At 40.8% G+C, this 24,656-nt stretch overlaps 2 protein-coding genes and 1 pseudogene across 2 annotated transcripts in view; 1 reads left to right on the forward strand and 2 right to left on the reverse strand.

Annotated features, from left to right (window-relative positions):
* Positions 1 to 24,656, reverse strand: part of LOC138918369 (phosphatidylinositol 3,4,5-trisphosphate 3-phosphatase TPTE2-like) — a 444,167-nt gene that overhangs the window by 366,996 nt on the left and 52,515 nt on the right. The gene's annotated exons all lie outside the window — the stretch shown is intronic.
* Positions 1 to 24,656, forward strand: part of LOC138918376 (mitochondrial ornithine transporter 1-like) — a 153,476-nt gene that overhangs the window by 127,498 nt on the left and 1,322 nt on the right. The window contains exons 16-21 of the transcript XR_011427704.1: positions 3,633 to 3,749; positions 4,727 to 4,794; positions 10,696 to 10,812; positions 11,790 to 11,857; positions 17,763 to 17,879; positions 18,857 to 18,924. The gene's annotated coding sequence lies outside the window, so the exon portion shown is untranslated. The remainder of the gene's footprint in view (positions 1 to 3,632; positions 3,750 to 4,726; positions 4,795 to 10,695; positions 10,813 to 11,789; positions 11,858 to 17,762; positions 17,880 to 18,856; positions 18,925 to 24,656) is intronic.
* The window catches only part of LOC138918368 (phosphatidylinositol 3,4,5-trisphosphate 3-phosphatase TPTE2-like), a 156,949-nt pseudogene that overhangs the window by 117,494 nt on the left and 14,799 nt on the right, over positions 1 to 24,656 (reverse strand).

Consider the following 24,656-nt stretch of genomic DNA (forward strand, 5'->3'; position numbering starts at 1 on the left):
TTTCATTAACATTTTAAACTGCTGCTCCACAAGACACAATGTCAAGAGGATAAAATCACAAGCCACAGACTGGGAGAAAATATTTGCAAAAGGCACAGTTGATAAAGGAATAACAAATATACAAATACGCAAAGAAATCTTAAAACTAAACAACAAGAACACACACAACCAGATTAAAAAATGGGGCAAACAACTTAACAGACATCTGGCCAAAGAAGACATAAAAATGGCAACTAAGAGTATGAGACGATGCTCCACATCATATGGCTCCAGGGAAATGCAAATTGAACAACAATGAGATACCACTACACACCTGTTAGAATAGTCAAAATATGGAACACTAACAACAGCAATTGCTGACAAGCATGTGGAGCATTGGAGACACTCATTCAGTATGGGTGGCAAGGCAAAACGGAACAGCCACTCTGGAAGGCAGTTTAGGGGTTTCTTACAAAACCAAGCATAACCCTTAACGTACGATCCAGCTTAACATACGCTCCTTAGTATTTACCCAAAGGAGTTCAAAACTTACACGCAGATGAAAACCTGCACACAAATGTTGATAGCAGCTTTACTCGTAATCGCCAAAAAGCGGAAGCAACCAAGATGTCCTGCACCAGATGAACGGATAAACAAACCGTGGTACATCTAGTCAACGGCATATTATTCAGCGCTAAAAAGCATCGAGCTATCAAGCTGTGAAAAGAAACCTTACATGCATGTTACTTTGTGAAAGAAGCCAATCTGAAAAGGTTGCATACTGTATGAGGCCAACTATATGACATTCTGGACGTGGCAAAATTGGGGCGACAGGAAGAGATCGGTGGTTGCCAGGAGTTGGCGGGGAGAAGGATGAATAGGCGGAGCACAAAGGATTTTTAGGGCAGTGAAAATACTCCATCGTTATGAAACTCTAATGACAGATTCATGTCATTCTACTTTTATCCAAACCCATAGAATGTATGACACCAAGAGTGAGTCGCAATGTAAACCATAAATCAGATAATATTCTATTATGGCTTTCATTTTCCAATTCTGGTAATCGTATTATGGTTACGGAAGTGAAAATTTTCTGATTTTGATCACTGTGCTGTGGTTAGGTGTCCCTGAAGGTAGAAAAATAAAACTGAAATATTCAGGAGTAAAGGGTATGTGGTCTGCATTTTCTCTCTAATGATTCAGGAATAGAGCCTAAGTGTGTAGGAAGGTGTGTGTCACGTGTGTGTCTATCAAACATCTTCTGCCTCAACTCACATTAAAATCAGGTCTAGATACAGGTATATTGAGAGAGAGAGCTCTTTCTATGTGTATATCTATATCTAAACGTATTTTCTTTCTCTCTCTCTCTTTCTATATATCTATAGATAGATAGATAGATAGATAGATTTATGTCTATATACCTACATATCCATATGATGGGAGTAACAAAGGAAATGTGACAAAATGTTAACAATTGGAAAAGTAAGTAAAGGGTATACTGGAGCTTTTGGAACCATTTGCGAGAAATTTCTGTATGTGTTGGAATATTGTTCAGTCTTAAAAAGAAATGAAATTCGGACACACGCTGCAACATGGATTGACTTTGAGGGCATTGTGCTAAATGAAATAACTAGTCACAAGAAGACAAATTTTGCATGATTCCACTGACATGACATACCTAGAGTAGTCAAACTCACAGAGACAGAAGGTAGAATGGTGGTTGCCAAGAGCTTGGGAAAGGGGCAACGGGGAGAGTAGTTTAATGTGTACAGAGTTTCAGTTTTGCAAGACGAGAAGAGTTCTGCAGGTTGGCTGCACAACAATATGAAGGTACCTAACGCTACAGAATGGCACACTTAAAAATGCTGAAGATGATCTATTTTAGGTTACATGCATTTACCACAATTTAGAAATCTGCATAAGTTTCGAATTCTTACAATGGAAAAAGTGTTTCAAAAATAGCTCTCCTGGTGCTTGTTCTGGTGAAAATGAGATTGGGGAAAAAAGGAGATAGTACAAAAAAGCTGACGTTGCAAAACCAAAAATTTTCTGTCTCAACTCATCCTACTTTCAACCTATTCTCCCAAGGAAACTTGAAAGTGCATTTAGAACAATGCCCCTTATTGAGTCTATGTCTTGATTTGCTCTGTCAACCTCCTGACTAAAGACTCAAAGGGCTATCTTCACTGTGTCTCTCCAAACTCTGTCTGGAGTCGGCTCCCTGTTTTGTGGTCAGCTCTCACTCTTCTCAGCATTCACGTGGGAGAGGGAACATCGAGCTGCACAGACTCTCCAGCCCTTAAAAGCCCATATAGCGGCAGAGACAACATACCCTCTCCTCATCCCAGACATCACCCCTAAAGATGTCCACATACCTGGGAATGCACAGTCTAGGAGTGCATCTCTAGAAAAGCCTACCTCTCTAGAAAGCTACAGTTGGTACGTCTACGGTTCACGATTGGAGTTTGTATTGTTTGCAGAGCCTCAAGCATGACCCCTCATTGCCTTGCCAGTGCTACTAGGATTGAGCCAAAACCATTCAGCAGAGCCTACAATGCCCTTCAAAATCTGGCCCTGCCAGCCCTCATCCTTGTGGAGCACCTCTCTCCCCTCAATCCTGTTCTCCAGTCCTGACCTCCTTTTATTTCCTCCCAAGAGCCATATGCCTTCCAACACTGCTCAATGACGTCAGAAAAAGAAGTGAGAGGTATAAGGACTGGACAGGAAAAATGAAAATTATCGCTGTGTTCAGATGACATGACTAAGTACACGGAAAATTTTTGTTCCATCTAATAAGCACTTAAATGGTATTTATTACGTGCCAGACATCGTCCTAAGTGTTTAACACTTATTTGGTCCTCATAACAAATCATCACGGAGCCTGGAGAGTTGTTCTATGTTAACGTAAACACCAAGAAATGCAACAACCTGTCATTTGAGATTTCCTACATGGGACAGTGATGTGACCCACTTATTTGAACAAGGATTCTGTGAATCTAAGAATATGATAAACATGACTAACATCTAAGAATATGATAAACATGACTTAGCTCAGTGGATCCGAAATTTTAGAAAAGATCTTAGAATCATTGTCCAGAATACTCCGCATTCCCATGGATAATGCCGCGTCTGCATTTCACTCATTCTCTCTCTCTCTCTCTCTGAGTATATACGTCACCTTTTGTTGGTGGTTCCATCACAGACTACTTCTGTCAGTTCATCGGGGTCATTTCTAAAGAATTAAAAGCATATATGATCAGACTCCTAGTGACTTCATAGAGTTACACTCTTGTTTGCAATTAGTTACAAGTAGTCTTCAAGTGGTAAACTGGTTGAACCCTAAAAACTTATGTGGATGTTAGTTATTTGGAAACTAGTATTTTAATCTTCCCTAGAAATAGGGCTTTCTATAGTTGTAACGAAGATCTTCGGCCGGTCAAAAAGCCTAATGAATGAAGATATTGAAATACAATTCTTCACTACTGAACCTTACTCTCACGTGTAATTGCATCGAGGTTGAATTTAGCTCAAAATTCAACTCCAGGTTGTAGGTACACATTTCCCCAGCTCCTCCTAATTTCCTGATCCTCAACACCCTCCACCACATCCTGACCCTTCATGTATCATGTATGTCTTTTCTGTTCCTCATACAGGGTTCAGATGACTGCAGGTCTGAGGCACGGGCTCCCTCCAGTATGACGGTGGCTTGGCATTCGGGACACCAGCTTTAGATGGTGGCAGAGCTCTGGAGGCTGACGAAAGGAGCCGAGGTCTGTTTAGCTCCATTCTCTTCTGCTGAGAGCTCCACTGCTCCCTCTCCACTGCTACCGTCTCCTTGCTCCAAATAGGATTCTCTCCTCTCCTGGCCCACTCTAGCAGAGTCTTACACACAGGCATTCTGAGAGTTTCCTCAAAGCTTTGGCTACTACTTTCTAAGGCTCACAAACAAACCGTGAGTAAGAAGTCTCCCTCTTCTGACTCCTCCTTCCTTTGGCCACCTAGGCCCAACAGGAAAGAAAGTTACCTACAGAAGCTTATAGTCTCTTATGGAAACCTGTTGTTGCCATCGATGCCCCCCATACCTTTCACCACTCAGATCACTCATGTCAACTCACCCCATCTTGTCACTGTTGCCAGACGACATTCGGGAAGAATCCATAACCCTGCCATAGAGTAAAAACCATGTACAAAAAATAGAGTCAGACATTTTGGAAGATAATCAGGTTCTTTTTCCCAACAGAATTGCAGCACACAAAAAGTAAAGTCACGAGGAAACACGACAGAAACAAAAGCATCCGTTTCAGGGTCCAGCACTGGAACCTCTGACACAGTTTCCGGGTTCTGTATGTGCGTGTGTGCGTGTCTGTGTGTCCCTGTGTGTATCCACTGGAAAGAGAATGAAGGGAACAAGGGAGACATAGCATTCATGATTACACCTCCTTCCTTCTTCACCATTTTGTTTCTCCTTCATGCACTCTGGAATCAATTTGGGAAACGTGAGAGGGATCTGAGTGTGTCGGGATGGGGAGGTGCATCCAAGTAAGAGCTAACACAGAGATATAGATAGAAAGAGAATACACAAGAACAATGAACACACAGTGTCAGGGCCTAGTCCCTGGTTGTTATCTGGTAGGAAAGAAACAAGTAGGAAGGTCAACGATGACCAAATGATGATTAAAAGATTTTCTGACCTGCGTGAAGACCATGCGTTTACAATGATTCTTTTTCTTTTTCTTTTTCTCTACAGTCCTCTCAGAAAACGTTATCTGGTTATATTATCCAAAATCAAGACTTTTCACCTCAAAACTGGCTTGGGTAATCTTTTCTCTATTTATCTTTTTCTTCATCTACAAAATAAGACACTTGCAAAATGCACTTTGAGTCTGTCACCTTCACAGTATCATGCTAATATTCAGCATTGCACAAATATTATTGATTTTTGGACAGCCTGCACTCTTCACCAAATTCTTTCAAATTTCATTAACTCTGTATCTGGCAACAATATACATTAGTACGTATATCTTAAAGTTCAAATACACTTAAAGGTTCTCATCAAAGTAACACACCCTGATAATTTCCAGAGAAATCATGGGTTCCTATCAAGACACCAAATGGTACGGCATGTTGCATCCTCCTCCCAAAACTTCAGAAGTCTAAGGAACTATGCATTCCCAGAAATAACAAGAGTGACAACCCTGGGAAATGACAGAGGCCTGAAGGCTGTCTCTTAATTGGTGGGTAGCCTGGGGTTAGGGGCAGTGGGTGGCAGCCTTGAGGGGCTCAGTGTGAGGGAAAATTTTAAGGACCGTTCTTGCCTCTCCCCTGAGTTGCTTGGAAGCGATCACTTTCCTTTCTCAGCAGAAACAAGTAGCAACCACCCAGATGTAGCTAGGATAAAATTAGAGTAGCATTAGGTTAGCTGATGAAAGCAGGGAAGGGCTGAACAATCCTTGATCCTTCACTCCTCCACCTCCTCCGTCTCCCAAGCCCCAGGTGACAACCTCAAATGCCTCCTCAAATGCCGCTTTCCCCAAGAGCTCAAAGGTGACAGATCCTGACCACAGGAGTTGAGTGGTCACAGTGTTTCACGGTTTCTGAGACTGTCTGCGCCTGGGGCCATCACCTGCCCTCATATTAAACTTACTTAGAAAAACACACCTTAGGTCCTAGGTCTCAACAAAGGTGACTATATAATACAGCACCCAAGAGAGGACACTTCTGAGAGTGAAAAGGACACACTATTAATAATTATTCTGAGATAACAGCCACAGACTGAGATGGTCCCAAGCAAAACGTTAGCCCTTCTCTAATACAAGATGCCAGACAGAGTAGCCAACAGCCACAAGGAATGAAAGCTCACAAGTCAAAACAATTACATACCTGAGGAGTACAACGACTGAAAAAGAAATACAACAAAGTGAGCAACATAGACCATTTGAAGTAGAACTACTGGAACATACTGGAACATAAGCATGACAAATACACTTAAAGATACAAGGGAAGATGTTAGTAGCACGAAGTGACAATGAGAAAGCATAAGGAAAACCTCATGAGGAAATAGGTGTAAAAGGACGATTGTTAAAGACTTAAGTCATGGGATAAATAGCAGTGTGGATACATGAGAACAGCAAATTATTTAGACATGGAAAATGACATTGAGAAACTCTCCCAGGAAACAGAATAAAACAATAAAGTGAGAGAATATTTAAAAGAACAGCAGTGTGATATGGTGGGTAAAAAAAGACATCTAACATCTGAAATAAATGAAATCCAAGACAACTAAGATGAAAAAAAAAGAAAACAGAGAAGAGGTAATATTCAAAAACTAATGAAGATAAATTTCACAAAGTTAAAGAAGGAAGTAAAAAATTATCTGTAAAGGATCCATGGAAATGAAGAGAAAATTCTAAAAGCTTCCAAAAAGAGCAAAGAAAATAAGAACAGACTGACACGATCTCTCTCTAGAGCAAACAGAACACATCTTGTTTGAGAGCACACAAGTGACATTTATGAAAACAGACAACATATTTGGACATAAACAAAGCATTAAAAACGTGCACGGGAGCAATATCATATAGATTTTCTCTGACCGTATCGCAACTGCAACAGCTTTTTAAAAGTCAACATAATATCAAAGAAGAAAAAAGTTGAAGGACTGACATGAGCCAATGTCAAAATTCACTATAAAGCTACAGCAATCAAGACAGTGTGGTACTGGTGAAAGAACAGACAAATGGACCAAAGGAGCAGAACAGAGAGCCTAGAAATAGATGCCCGTTAACATACTCCACCGTTCTTTGACAAAGGAGCACAGACCATACAATGGAGCAAAGACAGTCTTATCAACGAATGGTGCTGGAAGAACTGGACATCCACGTGCGAGACAGTGAACGTGCACATGGCCCTTTACACCTTTACAAAACGGAAATCAAAATGCATTATAGACCCACATGTCAAAAGCAAAACTCTAGAATTCCTAGAAGACAGTAACACGGAAGAAAACCGAGATGACCTCTTTAGAAACATGACTTTCTAGATGTGACAGCAAAATCAAGATCATGAAAGGAATAACTGATAAGCTGGATTTCATTAACATTTTAAACTGCTGCTCCACAAGACACAATGTCAAGAGGATAAAATCACAAGCCACAGACTGGGAGAAAATATTTGCAAAAGGCACAGTTGATAAAGGAATAACAAATATACAAATACGCAAAGAAATCTTAAAACTAAACAACAAGAACACACACAACCAGATTAAAAAATGGGGCAAACAACTTAACAGACATCTGGCCAAAGAAGACATAAAAATGGCAACTAAGAGTATGAGACGATGCTCCACATCATATGGCTCCAGGGAAATGCAAATTGAACAACAATGAGATACCACTACACACCTGTTAGAATAGTCAAAATATGGAACACTAACAACAGCAATTGCTGACAAGCATGTGGAGCATTGGAGACACTCATTCAGTATGGGTGGCAAGGCAAAACGGAACAGCCACTCTGGAAGGCAGTTTAGGGGTTTCTTACAAAACCAAGCATAACCCTTAACGTACGATCCAGCTTAACATACGCTCCTTAGTATTTACCCAAAGGAGTTCAAAACTTACACGCAGATGAAAACCTGCACACAAATGTTGATAGCAGCTTTACTCGTAATCGCCAAAAAGCGGAAGCAACCAAGATGTCCTGCACCAGATGAACGGATAAACAAACCATGGTACATCTAGTCAACGGCATATTATTCAGCGCTAAAAAGCATCGAGCTATCAAGCTGTGAAAAGAAACCTTACATGCATGTTACTTTGTGAAAGAAGCCAATCTGAAAAGGTTGCATACTGTATGAGGCCAACTATATGACATTCTGGACGTGGCAAAATTGGGGCGACAGGAAGAGATCGGTGGTTGCCAGGAGTTGGCGGGGAGAAGGATGAATAGGCGGAGCACAAAGGATTTTTAGGGCAGTGAAAATACTCCATCGTTATGAAACTCTAATGACAGATTCATGTCATTCTACTTTTATCCAAACCCATAGAATGTATGACACCAACAGTGAGTCGCAATGTAAACCATAAATCAGATAATATTCTATTATGGCTTTCATTTTCCAATTCTGGTAATCGTATTATGGTTACGGAAGTGAAAATTTTCTGATTTTGATCACTGTGCTGTGGTTAGGTGTCCCTGAAGGTAGAAAAATAAAACTGAAATATTCAGGAGTAAAGGGTATGTGGTCTGCATTTTCTCTCTAATGATTCAGGAATAGAGCCTAAGTGTGTAGGAAGGTGTGTGTCACGTGTGTGTCTATCAAACATCTTCTGCCTCAACTCACATTAAAATCAGGTCTAGATACAGGTATATTGAGAGAGAGAGCTCTTTCTATGTGTATATCTATATCTAAACGTATTTTCTTTCTCTCTCTCTCTTTCTATATATCTATAGATAGATAGATAGATAGATAGATTTATGTCTATATACCTACATATCCATATGATGGGAGTAACAAAGGAAATGTGACAAAATGTTAACAATTGGAAAAGTAAGTAAAGGGTATACTGGAGCTTTTGGAACCATTTGCGAGAAATTTCTGTATGTGTTGGAATATTGTTCAGTCTTAAAAAGAAATGAAATTCGGACACACGCTGCAACATGGATTGACTTTGAGGGCATTGTGCTAAATGAAATAACTAGTCACAAGAAGACAAATTTTGCATGATTCCACTGACATGACATACCTAGAGTAGTCAAACTCACAGAGACAGAAGGTAGAATGGTGGTTGCCAAGAGCTTGGGAAAGGGGCAACGGGGAGAGTAGTTTAATGTGTACAGAGTTTCAGTTTTGCAAGACGAGAAGAGTTCTGCAGGTTGGCTGCACAACAATATGAAGGTACCTAACGCTACAGAATGGCACACTTAAAAATGCTGAAGATGATCTATTTTAGGTTACATGCATTTACCACAATTTAGAAATCTGCATAAGTTTCGAATTCTTACAATGGAAAAAGTGTTTCAAAAATAGCTCTCCTGGTGCTTGTTCTGGTGAAAATGAGATTGGGGAAAAAAGGAGATAGTACAAAAAAGCTGACGTTGCAAAACCAAAAATTTTCTGTCTCAACTCATCCTACTTTCAACCTATTCTCCCAAGGAAACTTGAAAGTGCATTTAGAACAATGCCCCTTATTGAGTCTATGTCTTGATTTGCTCTGTCAACCTCCTGACTAAAGACTCAAAGGGCTATCTTCACTGTGTCTCTCCAAACTCTGTCTGGAGTCGGCTCCCTGTTTTGTGGTCAGCTCTCACTCTTCTCAGCATTCACGTGGGAGAGGGAACATCGAGCTGCACAGACTCTCCAGCCCTTAAAAGCCCATATAGCGGCAGAGACAACATACCCTCTCCTCATCCCAGACATCACCCCTAAAGATGTCCACATACCTGGGAATGCACAGTCTAGGAGTGCATCTCTAGAAAAGCCTACCTCTCTAGAAAGCTACAGTTGGTACGTCTACGGTTCACGATTGGAGTTTGTATTGTTTGCAGAGCCTCAAGCATGACCCCTCATTGCCTTGCCAGTGCTACTAGGATTGAGCCAAAACCATTCAGCAGAGCCTACAATGCCCTTCAAAATCTGGCCCTGCCAGCCCTCATCCTTGTGGAGCACCTCTCTCCCCTCAATCCTGTTCTCCAGTCCTGACCTCCTTTTATTTCCTCCCAAGAGCCATATGCCTTCCAACACTGCTCAATGACGTCAGAAAAAGAAGTGAGAGGTATAAGGACTGGACAGGAAAAATGAAAATTATCGCTGTGTTCAGATGACATGACTAAGTACACGGAAAATTTTTGTTCCATCTAATAAGCACTTAAATGGTATTTATTACGTGCCAGACATCGTCCTAAGTGTTTAACACTTATTTGGTCCTCATAACAAATCATCACGGAGCCTGGAGAGTTGTTCTATGTTAACGTAAACACCAAGAAATGCAACAACCTGTCATTTGAGATTTCCTACATGGGACAGTGATGTGACCCACTTATTTGAACAAGGATTCTGTGAATCTAAGAATATGATAAACATGACTAACATCTAAGAATATGATAAACATGACTTAGCTCAGTGGATCCGAAATTTTAGAAAAGATCTTAGAATCATTGTCCAGAATACTCCGCATTCCCATGGATAATGCCGCGTCTGCATTTCACTCATTCTCTCTCTCTCTCTCTCTGAGTATATACGTCACCTTTTGTTGGTGGTTCCATCACAGACTACTTCTGTCAGTTCATCGGGGTCATTTCTAAAGAATTAAAAGCATATATGATCAGACTCCTAGTGACTTCATAGAGTTACACTCTTGTTTGCAATTAGTTACAAGTAGTCTTCAAGTGGTAAACTGGTTGAACCCTAAAAACTTATGTGGATGTTAGTTATTTGGAAACTAGTATTTTAATCTTCCCTAGAAATAGGGCTTTCTATAGTTGTAACGAAGATCTTCGGCCGGTCAAAAAGCCTAATGAATGAAGATATTGAAATACAATTCTTCACTACTGAACCTTACTCTCACGTGTAATTGCATCGAGGTTGAATTTAGCTCAAAATTCAACTCCAGGTTGTAGGTACACATTTCCCCAGCTCCTCCTAATTTCCTGATCCTCAACACCCTCCACCACATCCTGACCCTTCATGTATCATGTATGTCTTTTCTGTTCCTCATACAGGGTTCAGATGACTGCAGGTCTGAGGCACGGGCTCCCTCCAGTATGACGGTGGCTTGGCATTCGGGACACCAGCTTTAGATGGTGGCAGAGCTCTGGAGGCTGACGAAAGGAGCCGAGGTCTGTTTAGCTCCATTCTCTTCTGCTGAGAGCTCCACTGCTCCCTCTCCACTGCTACCGTCTCCTTGCTCCAAATAGGATTCTCTCCTCTCCTGGCCCACTCTAGCAGAGTCTTACACACAGGCATTCTGAGAGTTTCCTCAAAGCTTTGGCTACTACTTTCTAAGGCTCACAAACAAACCGTGAGTAAGAAGTCTCCCTCTTCTGACTCCTCCTTCCTTTGGCCACCTAGGCCCAACAGGAAAGAAAGTTACCTACAGAAGCTTATAGTCTCTTATGGAAACCTGTTGTTGCCATCGATGCCCCCCATACCTTTCACCACTCAGATCACTCATGTCAACTCACCCCATCTTGTCACTGTTGCCAGACGACATTCGGGAAGAATCCATAACCCTGCCATAGAGTAAAAACCATGTACAAAAAATAGAGTCAGACATTTTGGAAGATAATCAGGTTCTTTTTCCCAACAGAATTGCAGCACACAAAAAGTAAAGTCACGAGGAAACACGACAGAAACAAAAGCATCCGTTTCAGGGTCCAGCACTGGAACCTCTGACACAGTTTCCGGGTTCTGTATGTGCGTGTGTGCGTGTCTGTGTGTCCCTGTGTGTATCCACTGGAAAGAGAATGAAGGGAACAAGGGAGACATAGCATTCATGATTACACCTCCTTCCTTCTTCACCATTTTGTTTCTCCTTCATGCACTCTGGAATCAATTTGGGAAACGTGAGAGGGATCTGAGTGTGTCGGGATGGGGAGGTGCATCCAAGTAAGAGCTAACACAGAGATATAGATAGAAAGAGAATACACAAGAACAATGAACACACAGTGTCAGGGCCTAGTCCCTGGTTGTTATCTGGTAGGAAAGAAACAAGTAGGAAGGTCAACGATGACCAAATGATGATTAAAAGATTTTCTGACCTGCGTGAAGACCATGCGTTTACAATGATTCTTTTTCTTTTTCTTTTTCTCTACAGTCCTCTCAGAAAACGTTATCTGGTTATATTATCCAAAATCAAGACTTTTCACCTCAAAACTGGCTTGGGTAATCTTTTCTCTATTTATCTTTTTCTTCATCTACAAAATAAGACACTTGCAAAATGCACTTTGAGTCTGTCACCTTCACAGTATCATGCTAATATTCAGCATTGCACAAATATTATTGATTTTTGGACAGCCTGCACTCTTCACCAAATTCTTTCAAATTTCATTAACTCTGTATCTGGCAACAATATACATTAGTACGTATATCTTAAAGTTCAAATACACTTAAAGGTTCTCATCAAAGTAACACACCCTGATAATTTCCAGAGAAATCATGGGTTCCTATCAAGACACCAAATGGTACGGCATGTTGCATCCTCCTCCCAAAACTTCAGAAGTCTAAGGAACTATGCATTCCCAGAAATAACAAGAGTGACAACCCTGGGAAATGACAGAGGCCTGAAGGCTGTCTCTTAATTGGTGGGTAGCCTGGGGTTAGGGGCAGTGGGTGGCAGCCTTGAGGGGCTCAGTGTGAGGGAAAATTTTAAGGACCGTTCTTGCCTCTCCCCTGAGTTGCTTGGAAGCGATCACTTTCCTTTCTCAGCAGAAACAAGTAGCAACCACCCAGATGTAGCTAGGATAAAATTAGAGTAGCATTAGGTTAGCTGATGAAAGCAGGGAAGGGCTGAACAATCCTTGATCCTTCACTCCTCCACCTCCTCCGTCTCCCAAGCCCCAGGTGACAACCTCAAATGCCTCCTCAAATGCCGCTTTCCCCAAGAGCTCAAAGGTGACAGATCCTGACCACAGGAGTTGAGTGGTCACAGTGTTTCACGGTTTCTGAGACTGTCTGCGCCTGGGGCCATCACCTGCCCTCATATTAAACTTACTTAGAAAAACACACCTTAGGTCCTAGGTCTCAACAAAGGTGACTATATAATACAGCACCCAAGAGAGGACACTTCTGAGAGTGAAAAGGACACACTATTAATAATTATTCTGAGATAACAGCCACAGACTGAGATGGTCCCAAGCAAAACGTTAGCCCTTCTCTAATACAAGATGCCAGACAGAGTAGCCAACAGCCACAAGGAATGAAAGCTCACAAGTCAAAACAATTACATACCTGAGGAGTACAACGACTGAAAAAGAAATACAACAAAGTGAGCAACATAGACCATTTGAAGTAGAACTACTGGAACATACTGGAACATAAGCATGACAAATACACTTAAAGATACAAGGGAAGATGTTAGTAGCACGAAGTGACAATGAGAAAGCATAAGGAAAACCTCATGAGGAAATAGGTGTAAAAGGACGATTGTTAAAGACTTAAGTCATGGGATAAATAGCAGTGTGGATACATGAGAACAGCAAATTATTTAGACATGGAAAATGACATTGAGAAACTCTCCCAGGAAACAGAATAAAACAATAAAGTGAGAGAATATTTAAAAGAACAGCAGTGTGATATGGTGGGTAAAAAAAGACATCTAACATCTGAAATAAATGAAATCCAAGACAACTAAGATGAAAAAAAAAGAAAACAGAGAAGAGGTAATATTCAAAAACTAATGAAGATAAATTTCACAAAGTTAAAGAAGGAAGTAAAAAATTATCTGTAAAGGATCCATGGAAATGAAGAGAAAATTCTAAAAGCTTCCAAAAAGAGCAAAGAAAATAAGAACAGACTGACACGATCTCTCTCTAGAGCAAACAGAACACATCTTGTTTGAGAGCACACAAGTGACATTTATGAAAACAGACAACATATTTGGACATAAACAAAGCATTAAAAACGTGCACGGGAGCAATATCATATAGATTTTCTCTGACCGTATCGCAACTGCAACAGCTTTTTAAAAGTCAACATAATATCAAAGAAGAAAAAAGTTGAAGGACTGACATGAGCCAATGTCAAAATTCACTATAAAGCTACAGCAATCAAGACAGTGTGGTACTGGTGAAAGAACAGACAAATGGACCAAAGGAGCAGAACAGAGAGCCTAGAAATAGATGCCCGTTAACATACTCCACCGTTCTTTGACAAAGGAGCACAGACCATACAATGGAGCAAAGACAGTCTTATCAACGAATGGTGCTGGAAGAACTGGACATCCACGTGCGAGACAGTGAACGTGCACATGGCCCTTTACACCTTTACAAAACGGAAATCAAAATGCATTATAGACCCACATGTCAAAAGCAAAACTCTAGAATTCCTAGAAGACAGTAACACGGAAGAAAACCGAGATGACCTCTTTAGAAACATGACTTTCTAGATGTGACAGCAAAATCAAGATCATGAAAGGAATAACTGATAAGCTGGATTTCATTAACATTTTAAACTGCTGCTCCACAAGACACAATGTCAAGAGGATAAAATCACAAGCCACAGACTGGGAGAAAATATTTGCAAAAGGCACAGTTGATAAAGGAATAACAAATATACAAATACGCAAAGAAATCTTAAAACTAAACAACAAGAACACACACAACCAGATTAAAAAATGGGGCAAACAACTTAACAGACATCTGGCCAAAGAAGACATAAAAATGGCAACTAAGAGTATGAGACGATGCTCCACATCATATGGCTCCAGGGAAATGCAAATTGAACAACAATGAGATACCACTACACACCTGTTAGAATAGTCAAAATATGGAACACTAACAACAGCAATTGCTGACAAGCATGTGGAGCATTGGAGACACTCATTCAGTATGGGTGGCAAGGCAAAACGGAACAGCCACTCTGGAAGGCAGTTTAGGGGTTTCTTACAAAACCAAGCATAACCCTTAACGTACGATCCAGCTTAACATACGCTCCTTAGTATTTACCCAAAGGAGTTCAAAACTTACACGCAGATGAAAACCTGCACACAAATGTTGATAGCAGCTTTACTCGTAATCGCCAAAAAGCGGAAGCAACCAAGATGTCCTGCACCAGATGAACGGATAAACAAACCGTGGTACATCTAGTCAACGGCATATTATTCAGCGCTAAAAAGCATCGAGCTATCAAGCTGTGAAAAGAAACCTTACATGCATGTTACTTTGTGAAAGAAGCCAATCTGAAAAGGTTGCATACTGTATGAGGCCAACTATATGACATTCTGGACGTGGCAAAATTGGGGCGACAGGAAGAGATCGGTGGTTGCCAGGAGTTGGCGGGGAGAAGGATGAATAGGCGGAGCACAAAGGATTTTTAGGGCAGTGAAAATACTCCATCGTTATGAAACTCTAATGACAGATTCATGTCATTCTACTTTTATCCAAACCCATAGAATGTATGACACCAACAGTGAGTCGCAATGTAAACCATAAATCAGATAATATTCTATTATGGCTTTCATTTTCCAATTCTGGTAATCGTATTATGGTTACGGAAGTGAAAATTTTCTGATTTTGATCACTGTGCTGTGGTTAGGTGTCCCTGAAGGTAGAAAAATAAAACTGAAATATTCAGGAGTAAAGGGTATGTGGTCTGCATTTTCTCTCTAATGATTCAGGAATAGAGCCTAAGTGTGTAGGAAGGTGTGTGTCACGTGTGTGTCTATCAAACATCTTCTGCCTCAACTCACATTAAAATCAGGTCTAGATACAGGTATATTGAGAGAGAGAGCTCTTTCTATGTGTATATCTATATCTAAACGTATTTTCTTTCTCTCTCTCTCTTTCTATATATCTATAGATAGATAGATAGATAGATAGATTTATGTCTATATACCTACATATCCATATGATGGGAGTAACAAAGGAAATGTGACAAAATGTTAACAATTGGAAAAGTAAGTAAAGGGTATACTGGAGCTTTTGGAACCATTTGCGAGAAATTTCTGTATGTGTTGGAATATTGTTCAGTCTTAAAAAGAAATGAAATTCGGACACACGCTGCAACATGGATTGACTTTGAGGGCATTGTGCTAAATGAAATAACTAGTCACAAGAAGACAAATTTTGCATGATTCCACTGACATGACATACCTAGAGTAGTCAAACTCACAGAGACAGAAGGTAGAATGGTGGTTGCCAAGAGCTTGGGAAAGGGGCAACGGGGAGAGTAGTTTAATGTGTACAGAGTTTCAGTTTTGCAAGACGAGAAGAGTTCTGCAGGTTGGCTGCACAACCATATGAAGGTACCTAACGCTACAGAATGGCACACTTAAAAATGCTGAAGATGATCTATTTTAGGTTACATGCATTTACCACAATTTAGAAATCTGCATAAGTTTCGAATTCTTACAATGGAAAAAGTGTTTCAAAAATAGCTCTCCTGGTGCTTGTTCTGGTGAAAATGAGATTGGGGAAAAAAGGAGATAGTACAAAAAAGCTGACGTTGCAAAACCAAAAATTTTCTGTCTCAACTCATCCTACTTTCAACCTATTCTCCCAAGGAAACTTGAAAGTGCATTTAGAACAATGCCCCTTATTGAGTCTATGTCTTGATTTGCTCTGTCAACCTCCTGACTAAAGACTCAAAGGGCTATCTTCACTGTGTCTCTCCAAACTCTGTCTGGAGTCGGCTCCCTGTTTTGTGGTCAGCTCTCACTCTTCTCAGCATTCACGTGGGAGAGGGAACATCGAGCTGCACAGACTCTCCAGCCCTTAAAAGCCCATATAGCGGCAGAGACAACATACCCTCTCCTCATCCCAGACATCACCCCTAAAGATGTCCACATACCTGGGAATGCACAGTCTAGGAGTGCATCTCTAGAAAAGCCTACCTCTCTAGAAAGCTACAGTTGGTACGTCTACGGTTCACGATTGGAGTTTGTATTGTTTGCAGAGCCTCAAGCATGACCCCTCATTGCCTTGCCAGTGCTACTAGGATTGAGCCAAAACCATTCAGCAGAGCCTACAATGCCCTTCAAAATCTGGCCCTGCCAGCCCTCATCCTTGTGGAGCACCTCTCTCCCCTCAATCCTGTTCTCCAGTCCTGACCTCCTTTTATTTCCTCCCAAGAGCCATATGCCTTCCAACACTGCTCAATGACGTCAGAAAAAGAAGTGAGAGGTATAAGGACTGGACAGGAAAAATGAAAATTATCGCTGTGTTCAGATGACATGACTAAGTACACGGAAAATTTTTGTTCCATCTAATAAGCACTTAAATGGTATTTATTACGTGCCAGACATCGTCCTAAGTGTTTAACACTTATTTGGTCCTCATAACAAATCATCACGGAGCCTGGAGAGTTGTTCTATGTTAACGTAAACACCAAGAAATGCAACAACCTGTCATTTGAGATTTCCTACATGGGACAGTGATGTGACCCACTTATTTGAACAAGGATTCTGTGAATCTAAGAATATGATAAACATGACTAACATCTAAGAATATGATAAACATGACTTAGCTCAGTGGATCCGAAATTTTAGAAAAGATCTTAGAATCATTGTCCAGAATACTCCGCATTCCCATGGACAATGCCGCGTCTGCATTTCACTCATTCTCTCTCTCTCTCTCTCTCTCTGAGTATATACGTCACCTTTTGTTGGTGGTTCCATCACAGACTACTTCTGTCAGTTCATCGGGGTCATTTCTAAAGAATTAAAAGCATATATGATCAGACTCCTAGTGACTTCATAGAGTTACACTCTTGTTTGCAATTAGTTACAAGTAGTCTTCAAGTGGTAAACTGGTTGAACCCTAAAAACTTATGTGGATGTTAGTTATTTGGAAACTAGTATTTTAATCTTCCCTAGAAATAGGGCTTTCTATAGTTGTAACGAAGATCTTCGGCCGGTCAAAAAGCCTAATGAATGAAGATATTGAAATACAATTCTTCACTACTGAACCTTACTCTCACGTGTAATTGCATCGAGGTTGAATTTAGCTCAAAATTCAACTCCAGGTTGTAGGTACACATTTCCCCAGCTCCTCCTAATTTCCTGATCCTCAACACCCTCCACCACATCCTGACCCTTCATGTATCATGTATGTCTTTTCTGTTCCTCATACAGGGTTCAGATGACTGCAGGTCTGAGGCACGGGCTCCCTCCAGTATGACGGTGGCTTGGCATTCGGGACACCAGCTTTAGATGGTGGCAGAGCTCTGGAGGCTGACGAAAGGAGCCGAGGTCTGTTTAGCTCCATTCTCTTCTGCTGAGAGCTCCACTGCTCCCTCTCCACTGCTACCGTCTCCTTGCTCCAAATAGGATTCTCTCCTCTCCTGGCCCACTCTAGCAGAGTCTTACACACAGGCATTCTGAGAGTTTCCTCAAAGCTTTGGCTACTACTTTCTAAGGCTCACAAACAAACCGTGAGTAAGAAGTCTCCCTCTTCTGACTCCTCCTTCCTTTGGCCACCTAGGCCCAACAGGAAAGAAAGTTACCTACAGAAGCTTATAGTCTCTTATGGAAACCTGTTGTTGCCATCGATGCCCCCCATACCTTTCACCACTCAGATCACTCATGTCAACTCACCCCATCTTGTCACTGTTGCCAGACGACATTCGGGAAGAATCCATAACCCTGCCATAGAGTAAAAACCATGTACAAAAAATAGAGTCAGACATTTTGGAAGATAATCAGGTTCTTTTTCCCAACAGAATTGCAGCACACAAAAAGTAAAGTCACGAGGAAACACGACAGAAACAAAAGCATCCGTTTCAGGGTCCAGCACTGGAACCTCTGACACAGTTTCCGGGTTCTGTATGTGCGTGTGTGCGTGTCTGTGTGTCCCTGTGTGTATCCACTGGAAAGAGAATGAAGGGAACAAGGGAGACATAGCATTCATGATTACACCTCCTTCCTTCTTCACCATTTTGTTTCTCCTTCATGCACTCTGGAATCAATTTGGGAAACGTGAGAGGGATCTGAGTGTGTCGGGATGGGGAGGTGCATCCAAGTAAGAGCTAACACAGAGATATAGATAGAAAGAGAATACACAAGAACAATGAACACACAGTGTCAGGGCCTAGTCCCTGGTTGTTATCTGGTAGGAAAGAAACAAGTAGGAAGGTCAACGATGACCAAATGATGATTAAAAGATTTTCTGACCTGCGTGAAGACCATGCGTTTACAATGATTCTTTTTCTTTTTCTTTTTCTCTACAGTCCTCTCAGAAAACGTTATCTGGTTATATTATCCAAAATCAAGACTTTTCACCTCAAAACTGGCTTGGGTAATCTTTTCTCTATTTATCTTTTTCTTCATCTACAAAATAAGACACTTGCAAAATGCACTTTGAGTCTGTCACCTTCACAGTATCATGCTAATATTCAGCATTGCACAAATATTATTGATTTTTGGACAGCCTGCACTCTTCACCAAATTCTTTCAAATTTCATTAACTCTGTATCTGGCAACAATATACATTAGTACGTATATCTTAAAGTTCAAATACACTTAAAGGTTCTCATCAAAGTAACACACCCTGATAATTTCCAGAGAAATCATGGGTTCCTATCAAGACACCAAATGGTACGGCATGTTGCATCCTCCTCCCAAAACTTCAGAAGTCTAAGGAACTATGCATTCCCAGAAATAACAAGAGTGACAACCCTGGGAAATGACAGAGGCCTGAAGGCTGTCTCTTAATTGGTGGGTAGCCTGGGGTTAGGGGCAGTGGGTGGCAGCCTTGAGGGGCTCAGTGTGAGGGAAAATTTTAAGGACCGTTCTTGCCTCTCCCCTGAGTTGCTTGGAAGCGATCACTTTCCTTTCTCAGCAGAAACAAGTAGCAACCACCCAGATGTAGCTAGGATAAAATTAGAGTAGCATTAGGTTAGCTGATGAAAGCAGGGAAGGGCTGAACAATCCTTGATCCTTCACTCCTCCACCTCCTCCGTCTCCCAAGCCCCAGGTGACAACCTCAAATGCCTCCTCAAATGCCGCTTTCCCCAAGAGCTCAAAGGTGACAGATCCTGACCACAGGAGTTGAGTGGTCACAGTGTTTCACGGTTTCTGAGACTGTCTGCGCCTGGGGCCATCACCTGCCCTCATATTAAACTTACTTAGAAAAACACACCTTAGGTCCTAGGTCTCAACAAAGGTGACTATATAATACAGCACCCAAGAGAGGACACTTCTGAGAGTGAAAAGGACACACTATTAATAATTATTCTGAGATAACAGCCACAGACTGAGATGGTCCCAAGCAAAACGTTAGCCCTTCTCTAATACAAGATGCCAGACAGAGTAGCCAACAGCCACAAGGAATGAAAGCTCACAAGTCAAAACAATTACATACCTGAGGAGTACAACGACTGAAAAAGAAATACAACAAAGTGAGCAACATAGACCATTTGAAGTAGAACTACTGGAACATACTGGAACATAAGCATGACAAATACACTTAAAGATACAAGGGAAGATGTTAGTAGCACGAAGTGACAATGAGAAAGCATAAGGAAAACCTCATGAGGAAATAGGTGTAAAAGGACGATTGTTAAAGACTTAAGTCATGGGATAAATAGCAGTGTGGATACATGAGAACAGCAAATTATTTAGACATGGAAAATGACATTGAGAAACTCTCCCAGGAAACAGAATAAAACAATAAAGTGAGAGAATATTTAAAAGAACAGCAGTGTGATATGGTGGGTAAAAAAAGACATCTAACATCTGAAATAAATGAAATCCAAGACAACTAAGATGAAAAAAAAAGAAAACAGAGAAGAGGTAATATTCAAAAACTAATGAAGATAAATTTCACAAAGTTAAAGAAGGAAGTAAAAAATTATCTGTAAAGGATCCATGGAAATGAAGAGAAAATTCTAAAAGCTTCCAAAAAGAGCAAAGAAAATAAGAACAGACTGACACGATCTCTCTCTAGAGCAAACAGAACACATCTTGTTTGAGAGCACACAAGTGACATTTATGAAAACAGACAACATATTTGGACATAAACAAAGCATTAAAAACGTGCACGGGAGCAATATCATATAGATTTTCTCTGACCGTATCGCAACTGCAACAGCTTTTTAAAAGTCAACATAATATCAAAGAAGAAAAAAGTTGAAGGACTGACATGAGCCAATGTCAAAATTCACTATAAAGCTACAGCAATCAAGACAGTGTGGTACTGGTGAAAGAACAGACAAATGGACCAAAGGAGCAGAACAGAGAGCCTAGAAATAGATGCCCGTTAACATACTCCACCGTTCTTTGACAAAGGAGCACAGACCATACAATGGAGCAAAGACAGTCTTATCAACGAATGGTGCTGGAAGAACTGGACATCCACGTGCGAGACAGTGAACGTGCACATGGCCCTTTACACCTTTACAAAACGGAAATCAAAATGCATTATAGACCCACATGTCAAAAGCAAAACTCTAGAATTCCTAGAAGACAGTAACACGGAAGAAAACCGAGATGACCTCTTTAGAAACATGACTTTCTAGATGTGACAGCAAAATCAAGATCATGAAAGGAATAACTGATAAGCTGGATTTCATTAACATTTTAAACTGCTGCTCCACAAGACACAATGTCAAGAGGATAAAATCACAAGCCACAGACTGGGAGAAAATATTTGCAAAAGGCACAGTTGATAAAGGAATAACAAATATACAAATACGCAAAGAAATCTTAAAACTAAACAACAAGAACACACACAACCAGATTAAAAAATGGGGCAAACAACTTAACAGACATCTGGCCAAAGAAGACATAAAAATGGCAACTAAGAGTATGAGACGATGCTCCACATCATATGGCTCCAGGGAAATGCAAATTGAACAACAATGAGATACCACTACACACCTGTTAGAATAGTCAAAATATGGAACACTAACAACAGCAATTGCTGACAAGCATGTGGAGCATTGGAGACACTCATTCAGTATGGGTGGCAAGGCAAAACGGAACAGCCACTCTGGAAGGCAGTTTAGGGGTTTCTTACAAAACCAAGCATAACCCTTAACGTACGATCCAGCTTAACATACGCTCCTTAGTATTTACCCAAAGGAGTTCAAAACTTACACGCAGATGAAAACCTGCACACAAATGTTGATAGCAGCTTTACTCGTAATCGCCAAAAAGCGGAAGCAACCAAGATGTCCTGCACCAGATGAACGGATAAACAAACCGTGGTACATCTAGTCAACGGCATATTATTCAGCGCTAAAAAGCATCGAGCTATCAAGCTGTGAAAAGAAACCTTACATGCATGTTACTTTGTGAAAGAAGCCAATCTGAAAAGGTTGCATACTGTATGAGGCCAACTATATGACATTCTGGACGTGGCAAAATTGGGGCGACAGGAAGAGATCGGTGGTTGCCAGGAGTTGGCGGGGAGAAGGATGAATAGGCGGAGCACAAAGGATTTTTAGGGCAGTGAAAATACTCCATCGTTATGAAACTCTAATGACAGATTCATGTCATTCTACTTTTATCCAAACCCATAGAATGTATGACACCAAGAGTGAGTCGCAATGTAAACCATAAATCAGATAATATTCTATTATGGCTTTCATTTTCCAATTCTGGTAATCGTATTATGGTTACGGAAGTGAAAATTTTCTGATTTTGATCACTGTGCTGTGGTTAGGTGTCCCTGAAGGTAGAAAAATAAAACTGAAATATTCAGGAGTAAAGGGTATGTGGTCTGCATTTTCTCTCTAATGATTCAGGAATAGAGCCTAAGTGTGTAGGAAGGTGTGTGTCACGTGTGTGTCTATCAAACATCTTCTGCCTCAACTCACATTAAAATCAGGTCTAGATACAGGTATATTGAGAGAGAGAGCTCTTTCTATGTGTATATCTATATCTAAACGTACTTTCTTTCTCTCTCTCTCTTTCTATATATCTATAGATAGATAGATAGATAGATAGATTTATGTCTATATACCTACATATCCATATGATGGGAGTAACAAAGGAAATGTGACAAAATGTTAACAATTGGAAAAGTAAGTAAAGGGTATACTGGAGCTTTTGGAACCATTTGCGAGAAATTTCTGTATGTGTTGGAATATTGTTCAGTCTTAAAAAGAAATGAAATTCGGACACACGCTGCAACATGGATTGACTTTGAGGGCATTGTGCTAAATGAAATAACTAGTCACAAGAAGACAAATTTTGCATGATTCCACTGACATGACATACCTAGAGTAGTCAAACTCACAGAGACAGAAGGTAGAATGGTGGTTGCCAAGAGCTTGGGAAAGGGGCAACGGGGAGAGTAGTTTAATGTGTACAGAGTTTCAGTTTTGCAAGACGAGAAGAGTTCTGCAGGTTGGCTGCACAACCATATGAAGGTACCTAACGCTACAGAATGGCACACTTAAAAATGCTGAAGATGATCTATTTTAGGTTACATGCATTTACCACAATTTAGAAATCTGCATAAGTTTCGAATTCTTACAATGGAAAAAGTGTTTCAAAAATAGCTCTCCTGGTGCTTGTTCTGGTGAAAATGAGATTGGGGAAAAAAGGAGATAGTACAAAAAAGCTGACGTTGCAAAACCAAAAATTTTCTGTCTCAACTCATCCTACTTTCAACCTATTCTCCCAAGGAAACTTGAAAGTGCATTTAGAACAATGCCCCTTATTGAGTCTATGTCTTGATTTGCTCTGTCAACCTCCTGACTAAAGACTCAAAGGGCTATCTTCACTGTGTCTCTCCAAACTCTGTCTGGAGTCGGCTCCCTGTTTTGTGGTCAGCTCTCACTCTTCTCAGCATTCACGTGGGAGAGGGAACATCGAGCTGCACAGACTCTCCAGCCCTTAAAAGCCCATATAGCGGCAGAGACAACATACCCTCTCCTCATCCCAGACATCACCCCTAAAGATGTCCACATACCTGGGAATGCACAGTCTAGGAGTGCATCTCTAGAAAAGCCTACCTCTCTAGAAAGCTACAGTTGGTACGTCTACGGTTCACGATTGGAGTTTGTATTGTTTGCAGAGCCTCAAGCATGACCCCTCATTGCCTTGCCAGTGCTACTAGGATTGAGCCAAAACCATTCAGCAGAGCCTACAATGCCCTTCAAAATCTGGCCCTGCCAGCCCTCATCCTTGTGGAGCACCTCTCTCCCCTCAATCCTGTTCTCCAGTCCTGACCTCCTTTTATTTCCTCCCAAGAGCCATATGCCTTCCAACACTGCTCAATGACGTCAGAAAAAGAAGTGAGAGGTATAAGGACTGGACAGGAAAAATGAAAATTATCGCTGTGTTCAGATGACATGACTAAGTACACGGAAAATTTTTGTTCCATCTAATAAGCACTTAAATGGTATTTATTACGTGCCAGACATCGTCCTAAGTGTTTAACACTTATTTGGTCCTCATAACAAATCATCACGGAGCCTGGAGAGTTGTTCTATGTTAACGTAAACACCAAGAAATGCAACAACCTGTCATTTGAGATTTCCTACATGGGACAGTGATGTGACCCACTTATTTGAACAAGGATTCTGTGAATCTAAGAATATGATAAACATGACTAACATCTAAGAATATGATAAACATGACTTAGCTCAGTGGATCCGAAATTTTAGAAAAGATCTTAGAATCATTGTCCAGAATACTCCGCATTCCCATGGATAATGCCGCGTCTGCATTTCACTCATTCTCTCTCTCTCTCTCTCTGAGTATATACGTCACCTTTTGTTGGTGGTTCCATCACAGACTACTTCTGTCAGTTCATCGGGGTCATTTCTAAAGAATTAAAAGCATATATGATCAGACTCCTAGTGACTTCATAGAGTTACACTCTTGTTTGCAATTAGTTACAAGTAGTCTTCAAGTGGTAAACTGGTTGAACCCTAAAAACTTATGTGGATGTTAGTTATTTGGAAACTAGTATTTTAATCTTCCCTAGAAATAGGGCTTTCTATAGTTGTAACGAAGATCTTCGGCCGGTCAAAAAGCCTAATGAATGAAGATATTGAAATACAATTCTTCACTACT

The sequence above is a fragment of the Equus caballus genome, chromosome 17 (assembly GCF_041296265.1).
Source record: "Equus caballus isolate H_3958 breed thoroughbred chromosome 17, TB-T2T, whole genome shotgun sequence".
NCBI classification, from domain to species: domain Eukaryota; kingdom Metazoa; phylum Chordata; class Mammalia; order Perissodactyla; family Equidae; genus Equus; species Equus caballus.